Below are 16798 nucleotides of genomic sequence, written 5' to 3' on the forward strand. Positions count from 1 at the left end.
TAATAGCTGGCCTCGTCTTGGAGAGACAAAAGTCCAATACTTACAAGTCCACTGCATTCCACTTCTAGTAGATACCTGAGAAAATACAAGAGGACAATAAATTAGTATATACATACAAGACTAGATGAGCATCATTAGTCAATGTGACCAGCATTCTAGAATTTATAATTGAAAAACAACACCACCTTGTCCGTTATCTTCTTCATGTGTTTAAGAGCACACCAGGATCTGCACAACCTGCTTTAAATAAAACAAACTGAGTAAAGTCAACAGGGCCAGTGATGCAGGATTGCTATTTAGCATTATATCGTTCTATAAACCAGGTTGTCTCCAATCTAGCGAGCAGCTCGCGCTAACGTCCAGCAGCTGGTAAAGGTTCTGCTGACGGCTACCACCGTTAGCACCGGTTAATGGCGACGGTGGGCCCTAGCAATTTATTACCTGTCCATGACAGTCACGTGAAATAGCCACGCCAACCGGTAGCCGTGTTAGCAGTAGATCACTGAGGTTCCGTCCGGGCCGTTCCGACCGAGCCAACGTCTTCGTGTGCGTATTCAATCAGACTGAGCGGCAGCTAACCATTTGGCGTGTGCTCTGTGCTTCAAAATTAAGTTAAAAAGCCCAATTGGCGGCAAGATAGTTTTAGCCGACGGCTAACTCTGTCATTAGAGTAGATATAAAAAGTTAGCAACAGCTCACGAGGCCCCGACAGGCCGTTTGGGCCAAGTGAAGGCACTTTTAAACGCTCGTGTTAAACTGCTGCCAACCTAAAAGCATGTGCTCGGTGGACACACACGGGGGTAACATGCAACTGCCCAACGGACTCTTTCCGTCGGCTAACACGGTTAGTCACGGTTCGGCGGGGCTACGTCACTTAAAATGGCCGCTAGCTCTGACAGGTGACCACAACACCGAAACTCCTCCCGGGTCATACAGACCGAGCGAGAGCACGAACAACCATCGCTTCGAAAATTGAATCATATCACAAACAAAAAAAGCTTTACACTTACCGAAATCACCGAACTGAGGCTGCGTGTACAGGTTGCATTCGCACTCGTTGGGAATGCACATGAGCAATATGGCGGACAGCCCTGTGACGTGAGTATGATACCACACATCATACTAAACACTCATAAAAACCAAGTACATATTACTGAATGGAACAAGTAAACGTGTAAAACGTACAGGCAACTCGGTGTAATAGAGTAAACTTGAAAAACAAGTATGAATCAAGTTAATCCACAATTTAGACTTAAGTAAGGACAATGTTTGCATTTACAGTGTGCCAGGCCGCACGACTCTCACCCAGCATCACATAAAGAGGTCCCGGCATATAGGCTGCCCGAACACAAACGCAAAGTAGTTCGGGAAGAATTAAAAGCCATGCTGGAATTGGGAGTGATAGAAGAGTCACACAGTGCGTGGTGCAGCCCCGTAGTTCTGGTAGGGAAGAAAGATGGGTCTGTGCTGTTCTGTGTGGACTACCGCAAGGTAAATAAGGTGTCACGGTTTTGACGCCTATCCAATGCCCGGGTCGACGAGCTCCTGGACTGGTTGGGCACTGCTCGTTTTTTTACGACACTGGATTGGACTAAGGGCTACTGGCAGATTCCTTGTCTCCAGAGTCCAAGGAAAAAACAGCATTCTCCACTCCGGAAGGTTTATACCAGTTCGTGACCCTTCCGTTCGGCTTGTTTGGTGCGCCCGCCACATTTCAGAGACTCATGGACCGGGTGCTACGACCCCACGCTGCATATGCCGCCGCCTATCTGGATGATGATGTCGGAGCATATGCATGGAGAGGGGGCGGTACTTGAGCCCCTAAGGCGGGCGGGGCTCACTGCCAACCGGCGAAGTGCGCGGTTGGCCGGAGGGAGGTACAGTATCTGGGGTACCACTTGGGGGAAGGCCAAGTGCGGCCCTCAGTAGATAAAACCGCAGCAGTTGCAGCCTGCCCGACCCCGAAGACGAAAAAGGAGGTGAGGCAGTTCTTAGGGCTGGTGGGCTACTACCGGAGTTTGTCCCCCGGTTTGCGGACCTGACCAGCCCACTAACTGACTTTACCCGGAAAGGTGCCCCAGGTCTGGTCCAGCAGGCATTCGAGAAGGTAAGGAAAGCACTTTGATCGGAGCCGGTACTGCACATGCCCTGATTTTTCCATCCCGTTTTGTTTGCAGGCGGATGCGTCGGGCAGAGGACTGGGAGCGTTTTATCTCAGCAGCGGGGGGGGGGGGGGGGGGGGGGGGGGGGGGGCACCGACCATCCGGTCCTGTATATCAGCAGGAAACTGTCAGAAAGAGAGGCCAGATATAGCACGGTGGAGAGGGAGTGCCTCGCCATCCGGTGGGCGGTCGGTGCCCTCCGGTACTATCTGCTGGGACGCCCATTCAGCTTCTGCTCGGACTACAAGCCCCTCCAGTGGCTCCACCGCATGAAAGATGCCAACGCGCGGATCACCCCGTGGTATCTCGCTTTACAACCCTACAATTTCAGAGTGATCCATAGGCCGGGAGCGCAGATGGCCGTGGCGGACTTCCTCTCCCGCGCTCAGGTGGGGTGGGGGAGTAGGTCGGCCGGACGATGTCCCCGGCCTAAGTCTGGCGGTGGAGGCATGTGGGGGGAGGTTGTGATCAGCACACTGCAGATGTAAAGGTCAGCGACCTTGTCTGGGATACTGGAGACCGTGCACCCTCAGACGGGGGCGTGGCATGGGAGGGACGGCGAGACGCAGCTGGCAGGTGATTAGATTTCGCAGGTGGTACGCTTGAATCTAATCAGCTGTTGTCTTTAAGAATGAACGGCCGGCAGAGGAGGAGGAGAGAGGATTGGAGAGACTGAAAAGTCTACACAAAAATGCAGTTTGACAAAATAACTATATTAAAAACCCTGTCAACTCTGAGCAACTGGCTTCTGGCGTGGATCTTTGGCACTGTGAGTAGGAAAAAGCTTACAGGGTGCATGAGTCCAAGTGAATCAGGTGCGTGAGTCGTGAGCACAGGTGAAATGATTGGTAGTCATGGAAACAAAAACAAACCGGGGTGCGGAAAAACAGGAACTAATGGAGTCAAAAACAAAACAGAACAAAACTAACAGAACATGATCACAAAGACATGACACATTCCAGCATCACCAGATTTTAAAAGTGGTATTACCTGTACAGTTTTCATCCATCTGGAAATTGCCCAGTTTTAGTAGAAATATTAATAAGACGGGTAAGAGTCTTTTTAAGGATGCTGTTATATTTTTGATGTAGCGGCATCCTTAGTGGTGGCAACATCGTGTTGTGGAGATGTTCAGCAGCTGGAACTGGTGGACGGGTCAGGATAGAGGAAAAGATGAATGCAACAATGTACAGACACATCCTGAATGAAAACCTGCTCCAGAGCGCTCTTAAACTCACGCTGTAGAGCAGTGATTTGTGTTTGTGCCTCACAGCGAGAAGGTCCTGGTTTCGATTCCCGAACTTGGGGCCTTTCTGTGTGGAGTCGGCATGTTCTGCCAGTGACTGCGTGGGTTAGCTTCCTTCCACCTGCAAAAACATGCACCTGGGGATAGGTTGATTGGCAACACTAAATTGGCCCTAGTGTGTGAATGTGAGTGTGAATGTTGTCTGTCTATCTGTGTTGGCCCTGCGATGAGGTGGCGACTTGTCCAGTGTGCAGCTGAGATAGGCTCCAGCACCCACCCCTGCGACTCTGTAAGAGACAAGCGGTAGAAAATGGATTGATAGATCACAGAAGAGTTCAATATGAGAAGTAGTAGAGGCTGTGAAGTGGTTACAAACAAAGCCTTCTCACTAGGCGCTAAGTGAGGTTTTGGCGACTAGTATGAAAGATTCAAACACAAATCAATAGGTTCAAAATCCATCCATCCATCCATCCATCCATCTTCTTCTGCTTATCCGAGGCCGGGTCACGGGGGCAGAAGCCTAAGCAGGGAAGCCCAGACTTCCCTCTCCCCAGCCACTTCGTCCAGCTCTTCCCGGGGGATCCAGAGGCGTTCACAGACCAGCTGGGAGACATAGTCTTCCCAACGTGTCCTGGGTCTTCCCCGTGGCCTCCTACAGGTTGAACGTGCCGGGTGTTTTCGGGTTGGGTCCTGACCAGATGCCCGAACCACTTAATTTGGCTTTAAGCTCCTCCCGGATGACAGAGTTTCTCACCCTATCTCTAAAAGAGAGCCCCCAACCCGGCGGAGGAAACTCAATTCGGCCGCTTGTACCCATGATCGTGTCCTTTTGGTCAAAACCCAAAGCTCATGACCATAGGTGAGGATGGGAACATAGAATGACCGGTAAATTGAGAGCTTTGCCTTCTGGTTAAGCTTCTTCTTCACCTCCATTACTGAAGACGCCGCACAGATCCGCCTGTCGATGTCACGAGCCACTCTTCCCTCACTCGTGAACAAGTCTTCTAGGTACTTGAACTCCTCTACTTGGGGCATGGCCTCCTCCCCAATCCGGAAATGGCACTCCACCCTTTTTTGGGCGAGAACCGTGGACTCGGACTTGGGGGTGCTTATTCGCATCCTGGTCGCTTCACATTCGGCTGCGAACCAATCAAGTGAGAGCTGAAGATCCCGGCCAGATGAAGCCATCAGGACCACATCATCTGCAAAGAGCAGAGACCTAATCCTGCAGCCACCAAACCGGATCCCCTCAACGTCTTGACTGCGCCTAGAAATTATGTTCACAAAAGTTATGAACAGAATCGGTGACAAAGAACAGCCTTGGCGGAGTCCAAACCTCACTGGAAACGTGTCCGACTTACTGCTGGCAATACAGGGAGCGGACCGTGGCCTTAATTTGCCCAGGTCTGCTAGAGAAAAAACACATTTGGTACACATCCCTAAACAGAAGTAGGATTTAATTGTGAGGCAATGGCCAGCCACAAGGAAGAACATCCATCATCGCAACGGTCCATCAACTGCATGTGCCCTGTTGGCTTACACTGCACGGACCATAGTCCCTGTGGAGGGGGGCGTGGCCTGTGGGCCTGCTATGGAGTGGGGTATGCAAGAACCGGCCTCGACGACAGCCACAGGTGAGTGGATGGCGCAGGGGGAGCCTTGTTATCGAATCACCTGTCGCCCTTATTAGCAGCAGCCGGCACGAGACATGGAGTGGGAGTTAGAGTAGGAGCCAGAGAAAGAGAAGGACACACGAACTGAGACACGCTGGACTGAAAAGACCAAAAAATATATTGCTGGAAAGCAATCCCTGCATTAAAATAAAAGACTGTTTTCTCAGACTCCCAGGCTCACAAGAAGAATCATTGTGTCAGGAGAACCCACAAGAGGGCAACTTCCACAATCCCAAGGCAGGTTTCTAAAATAACACACATAAGACTTTAAAACCAAGTTGACAGAAATAAGAACCAAATAAATAAGACATCATAAAACAGACAAGAACAAGCAGTTGCAATACACAATTACAAGACAATAGACCAGGACACTCACAGATTCAAATACGCTGGCCAGAAGCTCATTAGAACGAGCTGGAGTCTGGAAACAGTGTTTAATGGTTTAATGGGTGCATGTCTGATTCATTTCTAACCAGTGTGTATTTTTTTTTTTTTTTTGGAAAAGTGGATAGTTATTACAGTCTCTAATGCAGACCTGGGCAAATTAAGGCCCGGGGGCCACATGCGGCCCCGTAAAGCTTTTAAATCTGGCCCGCCGGACATTCCCAAATACTTTTTTTTAGATCTTTAAGATGGAAAGTGTAGCTGTCATTATGATGTGCACTCATGTTTTCTAATGACCGTAAGTCTTCAACTATACAAAGTATTTCAATGGTTGGAATTTACCCTTTTGGATGATATAACAGTTACTATGGTAATCTAATTAGTTACTATGGTCATCTAATGAGTTACTATTTTAATCTACGTCACAGCAGCTCAGACGAGGCACCAAGCAGTGTAGGTGGGAAGCGTTTCCACAGATGCGGAAGGAGATTTTCACAATAAAGTTTTAAAGCTTAGTGATGTATCAGATATATCAATGAATGTTTATTTATATAGCCCTAGATCACAAGTGTCTCAAAGGGCTGCAGAAGCTACAACGACATTTGCGGTACAGAGCCCACAACAGGGCAAGGAAAAACTCACCCCAGTGGGACGTCGGTGACAATGACTATGAGAAACCTTGGAGAGGACCACATATGTGGGCAAATTCCCCCCCCGCCCTCCTCTAGGGAAGACCGAAAGCAATGGATGTCGAGCGGGTCTAACATGATATTGTGAAAGTCCAGTCCATAGTGGATCCAACATAATATTGTGAAAGTCCAGTCCATTGTGGATCCAACATAACAGTGAGAATCCAGTCCATAGTGGAGCCAGCAGGAGACCATCCCAAGGGGAGACGGGTCAGCAGCGCAAAGATGTCCCCAACCGATGCACCGGCGAGCGATCCACCCCGGGTCCCGACTCTGGACAGCCAGCACTTCATCCATGGCCACCAGACCTGTCCCCCTCCCCCTCCCCCCCGGCCCCACAAGGGAGAGGGGAGCAGAGGAGAAAAGAAAATAAACGGCAGATCAACTGGTCTAAAAAGAGGGTCTATTTAAAGGCTAGAGCAGTGCTTTTGTGTTGAAAAAATCTGGAGGCACAGCACCAGCAGAAATAATTAAAAAAACAAAACTCAGTTGACAGTAAAAAGTCGTTGTCGCGATTGTTGGATATGCCTTTAAACCATAACCAAACCTGCATAAATATAGCTCTTGTCTCAAAGTAAATGTACTGTCACCACTTTTTACATAACGCTGTTGAGTTTTGTGCTGCTTTAGTTCTTGCCTTGCGCTCCTTTTTTTGGTATTTTCCTGTAGCAGTTTCATGGCTTCCTTTGAGCGATATTTCCTGCATCTACTGTTTTGGCAATCAATAATATTTCAGTTGCTTTTTATCTTTCTTTGTGGAGACATTGATTGTCATGTCATGTTTGGATGTACATTGTTGCCGTCTTTGCTCCACAGTAAGTCTTTGCTGTCGTCCAGCATTCTGTTTTTGTTTACTTTGCAGCCAATTCAGTTTTAGTTTTGTTCTGCATAGCCTTGTCTTCAATGCCTTTTCTAAGGGGCACTCACTTTTTGTTTATTTTAGGTTTGAGCATTAGACACCTTTTTACCTTCACACTGCCTCCCGCTGTTTCCGACAACTACAAAGCAATTAGCTACCGGCTGCCACTTACTAATTTGGAATAGTATTACACGGTCACTGCCGAGCTCTAGACAGCACCGACACTCAACTACAACACAAAATTTGCAGACTATAATTACTGGTTTGCAAAAAATATTTTTCACCGAAATAGGTGAAATTAGATAATCTGCCATGGCACACCAGACTGTATCTCACTGCACACTAGTGTGCCGCGGCACAGTGGTTGAAAAACACTGAGCTAGAGTATAAAAATTAGTTTTAGGATGGGACTTAAATGCTTCTACGATATCAAATTTTAGGTGGGTTTATTTTGTACCTTTCGCGTTCATATTTCACTGTTTGTTGCATTTTTGTCGCGTTTCACTCGATTGTAAAATATGTCGATCGAAAGGGGGTGTGACATTCATATTTTGTCAATATTCAGCGTTTTATCCTTCATAGAAAAAGTAAAAATTCCATTATGTTTATTAAGGCGGTCTGTCATAATGTTTTTAGCATTCAATCAGACATTATTTTGAGGTTTTGCATTAGTGTTCCTAAAAATTTATAAACCGGCCCCCAGACACATTTTTTCTTTAAATGTGGCCCCCGAGTCAAAATAATTGCCCAGGCCTGCTCCAATGTGTGTAGGCAACTTATTCCAGGAATGCGTTCCTCTTACAGAGGTGACCATCCATCCATCCATTTTCTACCGCTTATTCCCTTTCAGGGTTGCGGGGGGCACTGGCGCCTATCTCAGCTAAAATCGGGCGGAAGGCGGGGTACACCCTGGACAAGTCGCCACCTCATCGCAGGGCCAACACAGATAGACAGACAACATTCACACTCACATTCACACACTAGGGCCAATTTAGTGTTGCCAATCAACCTATCCCCAGGTGCATGTCTTTGGAAGAGGGAGGAAGCCGGAGTACCCGGAGGGAACCCACGCAAACCCACGCAAACTCCACACAGAAAGATCCCGAGCCTGGATTTGAACCCAGGACTGCAGGAGGGGGTGTGAGGCGGACGCACTAACCCCTCTGCCACCGTGAAGCCCTACAGAGGTGACCATTTGACCAAATTTAGTTCAACTTCTTGGTGTATTGCAATCACCTTTTGGATTCTGCTGGCCCTGATGGCCCAACACTGCAGTTGTTATGTGCATGTGTGTGTGTGCATGCAAAAGAGCATAGAAAATGAAATAAAATCTGTCTTTGGACTTTCTCTCAGTCCTGTAATTACAGGACAGAGAACATGCATTATTTAGGCACGAATGTAAGCCGTGTAGGCAGACAGAAACAAACAGGTCCTGAACTCCCAACCCTTAATTACATCACAGTGACGCACAAGAGGGCCTCCGAAGGATGCTGGGCTGACAGAGTGAACTTGTCAACGTGTGTGTTATTTACCCATCCAGCGCACTTGAAGCAGTTTTATCCTGAGGCTTCCTTAGTAAAGGGCAGACTGAGATACTTTTATCTTATGAATACTTTATTATGAAGTGCAATGCCATTATTTTTGCCCCTTTCTTTTGTATTGGTTTCTTCCACTTCAGGGAAGTTGACATATTAATGCACGTGAAGGAAGCTGAAAGCTGCTTCATCATCCATTTAGAATGCTGGAATAAAATTTGCAACGTGAAGCTTTAGAAGGTTCAAAGAAGACTTGAGACTTTCATGCATGCAAAATCTTCAAGGGACTCATTTTGCATTCTGATTTAATACGATTGACAACATTTGCATTAATCCTTCGCTCCCTCATTAGTTTTGATACAGATGCTTTTGCTTCGAGAAGTTAGTGATGCATTTTGGGTGAAAATTAAAAGTGGAAAAATAAATTGAGTTTTTAAAGAGGTTGTTTGAAAGAAAGTGGATGTGACAGATCAAGTGAAGTAATTCCTTGTGACAGAAGGTCTTCGGTAGTGCATGGATTCCGCCGGGAGGTTTCCGCAAAACGGCTGCTCTGAAGAGCAAGGATGACTTGAGTGTGTTTTAGCCCACTAATTGGATCATACTGTTACCGCCGGAAGTCATCAATGGAGAAAATACTCTTTTCGCTTTGTCATTCACAAAAATAAAACCTTCAGGGGACATTCCACTGAACGCTGGTCAGTGTAAGTTGCATCCACAGGAAATAAAAATGCTAGGGGTGTAACGGTACGTGTATTTGTATTGAACCGTTTCGGTTCAATTCTGCCTCTGTCTCAGCACCCAGCATTGTCCCACCCACACAACCATCTTATTGGTTACATACAAAGCGATAACAACCAATCAGCAGTGCGTATTCAGAGCCAATCAATCTGAGTCACTTATTAAAAATGATATCATGCAGGACAAAGAATGTAAATTTGAATTCTCAGTCACTAATGTATTGGAAATTGAATATCTATTGTCTGAATTAAAATCTGACAAACCTTGTGGTCATGATAATCTAGATATCAGATGTCAGGACTTTGGCGTGGATTAATTTTGCTTCTTCGATGCAGAGAGGATGCGGGACGAGCCAGGCATGAGTTCAGGTACATGGTTATTTATTTATACACTAAATACAAAAATAATCAAAACAAAGGGCGCTCACAATGAGGGTATAATACTAGACTACAAAATACAAACAGGAAACAAAAAAAACATTTTCACGATGGCATGAATTAACTATAAACAAAAACAGCACGATGGCATGGCTATAAACAACTAAAACAAAACACTTACTGTGACCAAAAACAAGTGGTATGAAAAGCAAAGGAGCGTGGCAGGTGATCGAGGGCATGGAGCATGAGCAGCATAGATAGGTCGGCAAGTACAGCAGAATGCAGGCAAAATGCAAAGTTCCCAGACCGATGGACAGAAAGTAAATGACTTAAATAGTAGCTGTGCTAATGAGAAACAGGTGCGGGACTGAGGGCAGTGGCGTGACAAGGTGGGAACTAATGAGTAGCCATGGTGACAAAGAAAACAAGGAAATGCAAACGCAAGAGCTGAATGTCCAAAAAACTAAACATAACATGATCAAACAAAAGACCTGCTTCACAGGCATGACAGTAGACTTTTAAAGTTGTCAGCTGGAATAATAGCCAGTCCGATATGCCATATTAGGTTTTAAAGAAGGAATCTATCCTCAAGTATGGAAGGTTGCTAGAGTGACTCGTCTACCAAAAAATAGGAAAGAAGCATTCACTGAATCGAATAGTAGGCCTATTAGCATTTTACCAGTATTAGGAAAATTAATATAAACAATTATATTTAAGCAAATTCAAAATTACTCCTCTATAAATAACATTCATTCGATTTTCAACGTGCATGTAAAACTGGCTATTCAACATGCACAGCTCTCACAAAATTAACAAATGGCTGGCTACAACAAATTGACAGTCAATTATTAGTTGGCACAGTGCTATTAGATTTTTGTGCAGCTTTTGATATTTTTGACCACAAACTACTACTTATAAAACTGTCTGCTTATGGTTTTAAAAGCTCAGCGATTAACTGGATGAAAAACTATCTAGTCAACAGACAGCAATGTGTCATGTTCAATGGAACCCTTTCCAGTATTAAAACATTATATTGTGGTATTCCCCAGGGAAGTTGCCTGGGACCTTTATTATACTCAATATTTGTAAATGATATGTCATGTATTTTAAAGAATGGTTGCTGTGCAATTTACGCAGATGACACAACAATATTTGCATTTGCAGATAATTGCACAGACCTGAGCAGTATACCACAAGACAAGGTCATGCGGATTTCTAAATGGGTTACAGAAAATAAGATGAAACTTAGTATTACCAAAACAAAATGTCTTGTTATTTGCTCAAAACATGATCAGAGAAAGGAACGCATATTGAATGTTTCTCTGAACGGAGTTCATATTGGACAAGTTAAAGGGGAACATTATCACAATTTCAGAAGTGTTGAAACCAATAAAAATCAGTTCCCACTGGCTTATTTTATTTTTCGAAGTTTTTTTTCAAAATTTCACCCATCCAGGAATATCCCCCCCAAAAAAAGCTTTAAAGTGCCTGATTTTCGCTATCTGTGAAGCCACCGTCCATTTTCCTGTGACGTCATCCAGTGATGCCAATACAAACAAATGGTGGATAACACAGCAAGATATAGCGACATTAGCTCGGATTCAGACTCAGATGTCAGCGGCTTAAGCAATTCAACAGATTACACATGTATTGAAACGGATGGTTGGAGTATGGAGGCAGATAGCGAAAACGAAATTGAAGAAGAAACTGAAGCTATTGAGCGAATAGCTATTGACGCTAATCGGCCATGTCTGCCTTAGCATCGCGGGTAAAATGTGCAGACCAAACGATCGGAAGTTTCGCATCTTGTGACACTGGATCAATTTAAATCCGTCAATTGGTAAGTGTTTGTTTGGCATTAAATGTGGGTGGAGGGAAACGCTGGATGCAAATATAGCTACAAATGTACATAAAGCTAGCCTAAATAGCATATTAGCATCGATTAGCTGGCAGTCATGCCGTGACTAAATATGTCTGATTAGCACATAAGTCAATAACATCAACAAAACTCACCTTTGTGATTTCGTTGACTTTATCGTTGGAAATGCATCTGCAGGTTATCCATACATCTCTGTGCCATGTCTGCCTTAGCACCGCCGGTAAAATGTGCAGACACTCCGGCACATTCGATGGGGGTCTGGCGGCAGATTTCTTTGACTTTATCGTTGGAAATGCATCTGCTTTGAGTGTGGCAGGATATCCACACAATATTGCCATCTCTGTAGTAGCATAGCTTTCGTCTGTAAAGTGTGCGGAACAAACGACTGACCATTTCGTCGGCTTTCCCAACACCCTCGTATTTTGAACAAATTTCGTCCAATTTCTTGCCACTTTCGCATCTTTGGGCCAGTGGTGCAACTTGAATCCCTCCCTGTTAGTGTTGTTACACCCTCCGACAACACACCGACGAGGCATGATGTCTCCAAGGTTCCAGAAAATAGTCAAAAAAAACTAAAATAACAGAGCTGAGACCCGGTGTTTGTAATGTGTTTGAGAAAATGGCTGCTTTATTACCTAAGTGACATCACGTTCTGACGTCATAGCGATAAATAGAAAGGCGTTTAATTCGCCAAAATTCACCCATTTAGAGTTCGGAAATCGGTTAAAAAATATATGGTCTTTTTTCTGCAACATCAAGGTATATATTGACGCTTACATAGGTCTGGTGATAATGTTCCCCTTTAAAGAGGCCAGGTTGCTGGGAGTTACAATAGATGAAAGACTATCTTGGGCCACTCACATAAAAACATAGTAACAAAAATGAGCAGAAGCATTTCAATCATAAGAAGTGCCTATATTTTAACTAACACAACTACGATGCAAGTTATACAATCCCTTGTATTGTCACATATTGACTACTGCCCAGCAATCTGGTCTAATGAATCCAAACAAGATCTAAATAAAATCTAGCTTACCCAAAACAGAGCCGCCAGACTAGCTCTCCATTGCTCATTTAGGACCGGCATTGAGATCATGCATCATGAATTGTCATGGATGAAAGTTGGTGAAAAACTAGCGTGTAGTTTGATTCTATTTTTAAAAAACATCTATATATACCATAAACCTTCATATCTGTATTCTCAGCTGTTGCTTGCTAGTGACAGTCACAACTACAGTACCAGGCTAGCCCTAAGAGGTGCTCTCACCCGTCTTGAACCCAAAAGTGATGTTTTGAAAAAGACTGTAATGTATCGGGCAATCACTTACTGGAATCGACTTCCACAATATCTGCTATCAATCACTAGCATTGTGGGCTTTAAGAATAGACGAAGAGGAGAAGAATTGCGGAAAGAGATTATTCTAGATTGTACCTAATGTCATGACTGTTTTTATTGACTATTGAGTATTTTATTGATTATGGGATAAGCAGTAGAAAATATATGGATGGTACTTTTTCGTCACTTATTGTTTGTCTTTGGTACACTAATGTGTATATTTCAGGCCATTGGTTCTTTGTTTTATTTTTGCAAAAATATATATATACATTTTTATATTGATATTTTTTTATATTTGGTATGAAAATTATTATGTAACATAAGTTTTTATTTTTTTTTTGGTTCTTTGTTGTTGGTATTTTTGTTTTATGACATTTTATTGTTGGATCATGTTGTACTGCATATTAATCTTTTGTTTTGTGATTGTGTGATGTTTTTTGCCTGGACCGCAAGAAGAATAGTCTCCACTGCGGTGTAGACTAATGGGGATCCTTAATAAACTAAACTAAACTAAACTGTGCGTATTCAGAGCGCATGTAGTAAATGCTTCAGCGTCGAGCAGATAGGTGTTTAGCAGGTGAGCATAAGGCAGCGTACTCTCCCCAAATGATAATAATCACCTCCCAGTCAACTACTACTAACATCACTACGAGCCCGTTGATCTTTTAGAAACTTAAACTGCTCGCGGTTCTGGCTTGAGGTGAAGGCTAATTAGCTTTCAGCGTAACGTTAGCTCATTTTGCTGTGTGTGTGTACGTGTGTGTGTGTGTGTGTGTGTGTGTGTGTGTGTGTGTGTGTGTGTGTGTGTGTGTGTGTGTGTGTTAGGAGCAGCAAAGCGCTGTCTGTCTGTTATTTCACTTGAACTTCATGGTGTTCAGGGATGAATAGTCTCTCCTATTGCTATTGTACTATTTTTTTCAGCTCTAGTTACATTAATCATGAGTAAAGTAGCAGCCTAGTTTTGAATGGCAGGGTCCCTGCTATGACATGTTGATAAAAATAAACATTTACATAATAAAAATCAACTAAAGGCTTCCCGAATGCTGAAATAAATTAAGCATGATGAAATGACTTGAAACTGTTTAATTTTGCACTTTTTATATGTAAAAGAAAAGTTATGTCATTTTATTTAATCCGAACAACAACATGAGGCAGTCTAATTTTGATTGACTGCCTCAATTATTATAGAGTTCCCAATGTTAAGAGGATAAAGCCATTGTTTACAAATTTGGTAAATAAATAACCAAAACATTTATATTTTGTTGTTTTCTTACTGTACAGAAAATTAACCAAACCGTGACTTCTAAACCGAGGTATGTACTGAACCGAAATTTTTGTGTACCGTTACACCCCTAAAAAATTAACAATCAAAATACTGTAAAATATATATATTTTTTATTTTTAAGCAGCCGTCCTGCACTTTGATGCAAAAACAAAACCCCATTAAGTTGGCACGCTGAGTAAATCGCAAATAAAAACAGAATACAATGATTTGCAAATCCTTTTCAACTTACCGGTACATTCAATTGAATAGACTGCAAAGACAAGACACTTAACGTTCAAACTGGTAAATTGTATTATTTTTAGCAAATATAATCTCATTTGGAATTTGATGCCTGCAACATGTTTCCAAAGAGCTGGCACAAGTGGCAAAAAAGACAGAGACTGCTCATCAAACACTTATTTGCAACATACCACAGGCGAATTGGGAACAGGTGGGTGCTATGATTGGGTATAAAAGCAACTTCCATGAAATGCTCAGTCATTCACAAACAAGGACGGGGCGAGGGTCACCACTTTGTGAACAAATGCGTGAGCAAATCGTCCAACAGTTTAAGAACAACATTTCAACAAGCTACTGCAAGGAATATAGGGGTTTCACCATTTACGGTCTGAAATATCATCAAAAGTTTCGGAGAATCTGGAGAAATCACTGCACGTATGCGACAAGGCTGAAAACCAACATTCAATGCCCGTGAATTTCGATACCTCAGGCGGTACTGCATCTAAAACTGACATCATTGTGTAAATGATATCGCCACATGGGCTCAGGAACACTTCATAAAACCACTATCAGTAACTACAGTTTGTCACTACATGTGTGAGTGCAAGTTAAAACTCTACTATGCAAAGCAAAAGCCCTTCATTAGATTAGATTAGATAGTACTTTTTTTATTCCGTCAGGGGAGTCCCTTCAGGAAAATTACAATTTTCAGCACAATCCCATTCAAGATCAGACAAACATTACAGGGAGACAGAACAGGATCGCTGACGGGTCTGCTGGCTTACAGCGCCCCTTACAAAAAAGATGACATACAGGTAAACATGGGGGGGGGGGAGAAAAGAATAGAAGATTAAAATAAAATTTAAAAAAATCGGTCTTAGCCTGGGCCCTGTAGTGGGTGGGGGTGCAGACTGAGGCCAAGGGGAAAAAAAAAAAAAAAACACCCAGAAACGCCGCAGGCTTCGCTGGGCCCAAGCTCATCTAAGATGGACTGATGCAAAGTGGAAAAGTGTTCTGCGGTCTGACGAGTCCACATTTCAAATTGTTTTTGGAAACTGTGGACGTCGTGTCTTCCGGACCAAAGAGGAAAATAACCATCCAGATTGTTGTAGGGGCAAAGTTCAAAAGCCAGCATCTGTGATGGTATGGGGGTGTATTAGTGCCCAAGGCATGTGTAACTTACACATCTGTGAAGGCACCATTAATGCTGAAAGGTACAAAAAAGTTTTGGAGCAACATATGTGCGGTATAGTGTAGTGAGCAGCGCTGCCGTGCCAGAAACCTGTGAGTAGCAGGTTCGCTCCCCGCCTCTTGACATCCAAATCGCTGCCATTGTGTCCTTGGGCAGGACACTTCACCCTTGCCTCCAGTGCCGCTCACACTGGTAAATGAATAATGAATGAAATGGGTCGTGGTTGGAAGGGCCGTAGGCGCAAACTGGCAGCCTCGCTTCTGTCAGTCTACCCAGGGCAGCTGTGGCTACAAATGTAGCTTACCATCACCAGGTGTGAATGAATGATGGGTTCCCACTTCTCTGTGAATGCTTTGAGTATCTAATAATAGAAAAGCCCGATATGAAATCTAATCCATTATTATTATTATTATTATTACATGTTGCCATCCAAACAACATATTTTTCATGGACGCCCCTGCTTATTTCAGCAAGACAATGCCAAGCCACATGGAGATTTTGCTCCAAGTGGAGGAGTTCAAGTACCTAGGAGTCTTGTTCACGAGTGAGGGAACAATGGATCATGAGATCGACAGACAGATTGGTGCGGCGTCTGCTGTGATAATCCGTCGTAGTGAAGAAGGAGCTGAGCCGGACTTCTCAATCTACCAGTTGATTTACGCTCACATCCTCACGTTTTACATTCACATCCTCACCTTCGGTCACGGCCTTTGGTTGTTTAGGGCACATCTGACCGGTAGGAGGCCACGAGGAAGACCCAGGACATGCTGGGGAGACTATGTGCTGGCCTGTGAACACCTCCGGATCCTCCTGGTAGGAGCTGGACGAAGCGGCTGGAGAGAGGGAAGTCTGGGCTTCTCTGCTTAGGCTGCTGCCCCCGCGATCCGACATTGGATAAGCTGAATAACATGGATAGATGGATTTAGAATGCATAAAACAAAGAAAAATGTGTTCATGTCTTACACACATCTCTTCCTTATTTTTGCATTTTTCCAGTACTGATCTGCTGATATGATCTGAGTGCAGAAGCATTGCCATTGTGTTCCCACCAATTCAGAGCAAAATATTCAAAATGGTCATCTAAAATTGTGGCATTTAGTGATGTTTAGACGGTATTTTCACATACTTTGCGGATTGGAAATCGAATTGGATATGGTTTTTGGATCTAATGGAACATTAATAAGCATGTAAATTCGCCTTATTTTTACATTTTACTGGTACTTT

Source organism: Nerophis ophidion, linkage group LG25, assembly GCF_033978795.1.
Source record: "Nerophis ophidion isolate RoL-2023_Sa linkage group LG25, RoL_Noph_v1.0, whole genome shotgun sequence".
In the NCBI taxonomy this organism is placed as follows: domain Eukaryota; kingdom Metazoa; phylum Chordata; class Actinopteri; order Syngnathiformes; family Syngnathidae; genus Nerophis; species Nerophis ophidion.